General features: G+C 38.7%; 1 long non-coding RNA gene across 1 annotated transcript; it reads right to left on the bottom strand.

Moving 5' to 3' along the window:
• Nucleotides 1–733: 733 nt before the first annotated feature.
• LOC125541767 lies at nt 734–2259 on the bottom strand. Its single transcript, XR_007297642.1, has 6 exons — nt 2201–2259; nt 2065–2115; nt 1820–1934; nt 1541–1648; nt 1220–1409; nt 734–1102 (listed from the first exon to the last, which is right to left on the bottom strand). It is a non-coding gene; the product is annotated as an uncharacterized LOC125541767 (long non-coding RNA).
• Between the last annotated feature and the right edge of the window lie 572 nt (nt 2260–2831).

Raw genomic sequence — 2831 nt, 5'->3', positions numbered from 1 at the left:
ATGTCAATCGTCGTGGCCGGGAGGACTCGATTGGTTTTCCTATGAACGGCCGTGCTTGATCTTGTATTTTATAGGTGCACGTATGGCTGATAGGGGTAGATGAATTCGGCACCAACTAGGACTTGTGTTGGATTTGGAATCTATTTCTCACGGCCGACCTATAGTTCCTCCATCTCAATCTTAGGCAGAGAAGAAAACAAACTGTCAAATCGGCTGTAGTAGTACGGCCTACGGCTTCTTCTTTCCTCTTCCACAAATCTGCTTAAGCGTACAAGGCATCAGCAAAGACGAGTCGGGCGTACAGGACAGGTACAACTACTAGCGCATGCAGACGTTGGAAAGCTGGCAGACGGCAGCAGCTAGCGGAGGTGGCGACGGACGGCAGCGGCGGCACCTGCCGGCGACCTCGTGGTCCTCCCCGACGGCATGGTGCTGGCAGTCTCCCTCTAGGACGTGGAGCACAACGTTCTCATCAAGGTCAGCACCTTTGAAATGTTTAGCCTGATCGATACTTGTAGCACAGTTGTTTTTTTTCATGATAATATGTGTCTCGTTCATATCATAAAAATTAAAATACAAGTTATGTAAGGACCGACATAATAAAACTGAAAAGATAGCAGAACATTTCTAAGATCGACACTAACACCCGTCACCTGCTTTCGGCACCACTACAATCAACGGCGGAGCTATGTACAAGTGTGAGGGGGCCGTGGCCTCCCCAGCCAAAATGAGATTTAATTTGGGACTACCTATTTAACATTTGACTATTTTCCAATTGGATATCATTCAAATTTTCTGAGCAATGTTCTATTGACATCTGTATTTGCCCAAAACCACTGATACTTCTCATTCCCACTAAACGGGTCGGGCTAAAAAAAGAAGACCCAGTTGTCAACTAAACCAAAAGAACAATAAAACCCCACGTGATCCCTCCCAGCAGCTTCCCTGTACCACACCTGACAACAAAAGGTAGAAGCAAAAGAGCCGTTAAACATCTCTGCTTGAACTTGCCTCCCAATAAACAAAACGGATATCACTTCCCTGGAATATCATCAAATCTCGCAGACTTTGTATTGGGGATAGCAGATTGAATAGAAACACTCTTATTGCATGCAAAATCACAGAAAAAAACAGCAGACAATTGAATTATGAACAAACCAAAAGAAAAAAATAAACAGGGAAATAAAATGAAAGCTAAAGTAAAAAAGATGAAACTAACCAAATGAGAACTTGCTCAGTGAATGATTCTTACTGCCAAAAACTTCCACGGAAGCATGAATGTTTGCAAGAAAAGAAGATTGCAACACACAATTCAATACATCAACAATGAGAGACTCTGAACATTCAACAAAAATCTTAGGCTTCTCTTGATGTCTGGCCTGAACAAGATCCACAAGTTCATGAGCAAACTGTAAAATAGAAAGAAAGAATAAAAGGAGTTAGAATACCACTAAATAACATATAATCAGTACGAATAAAAATAGTAGGAATTACAGTAGGACTACTACAGCAACAAACAATAACTAGGAAGAGCAATTACCTCAAAGCCAAAATGATCACCAAAATTTGACTGAACTCTTGTAGCAAATGGAACATCAGATGCATCAAAATCCATACTCTTACTCGCTGAAGATTTTTGAACAGAACCCTGAAACAATAGAGTCGTACATGAGAGCGGCTAATCACAGCACAAAGAAAAAAAACAAGCAAAACTAACTAATCTGAAAACTAAATGAAGTGCAAGCTCTCTTCAATGGCCTCTTTCCATAAGAGCGGCTATTGTTTCTGTCAAGCTCTAAAAACTGTTTAACTTTGTTACCTCTCCACGCAAGAATCCGAGGTTTCACATCAGAAAATTGAGTGAAGACCAAAATTAAGTGGCCATTGAAGCAGGGAAATAGAATAAACGGGAAATCAGTACACAGCTTCAGTTTCTACAAAAACAAAAGGAGAAATGCATTACAAATACAGGACTGTAATAGTGCATTGGAGAAAATTTGGCAACCAATAGAGAAGATAACAAAATAAAGTGTAGAGAGAGATCAATATCAAAAAAGGACTAACCATGTTTCTTCTTCCAGCACATGATAACTTCCTCTTCAAACATTTCACTTTCTGAAAAAATTAGGATGACAACAATTTATAAGCCATCAGAAAAAAAAACACTTAAAATTAAACCAACAAAAACAAAAACACATACATGATCCATATAGAAGTCAAATAGAGATTTGTCAAGCCCTCCTAGAGACTTCCTGAAAGTGGTACATCCTTGTGAGAAACTTTCCGCAGCCGCCCCATTGAAGCAAACCTAAAATAAAAAAGGCAAATGAAGCAGAACCAACACAAACACTACAAACAACAATCCCCAAACCTAGATCTAGAAGCTACAAAACCAACCAGATAGCTGAATATTAAATGCATGTACAAAACTTGAGACTGCAAGCCCTGCATGTCATACTTTAATTACAGTCTTCAACCACAAAAATTACAGTGAAATACTCGAGGAAAATACACTATAAAACTCTAGAGAAATACATTGTAAGTCATACTTTAATTACAGTCCTCAAGCACACAAATTACAGTGTAATACTCTAGGGAAAATACAGTGTAAAAGTCTGGTGAATTACATTGTAAGTCATTCTTTAATTACAGTCCTCAAGCACACAAATTACAGTGTAATACTCTAGGGAAAATACAGTGTAAAAGTCTGGTGAATTACATTGTAAGTCATTCTTTAATTACAGTCCTCAAGCACACAAATTACAGTGTAATACTCTAGGGAAAATACAGTGTAAAAGTCTGGTGAATTACATTGTAAGTCATTCTTTAAT

The sequence above is a fragment of the Triticum urartu genome, chromosome 1, assembly GCF_003073215.2.
Source record: "Triticum urartu cultivar G1812 chromosome 1, Tu2.1, whole genome shotgun sequence".
NCBI lineage: Eukaryota > Viridiplantae > Streptophyta > Magnoliopsida > Poales > Poaceae > Triticum > Triticum urartu.
Note: the sequence above shows the minus strand (reverse complement) of the source record. Positions and strands in the feature narration are given on the sequence as shown.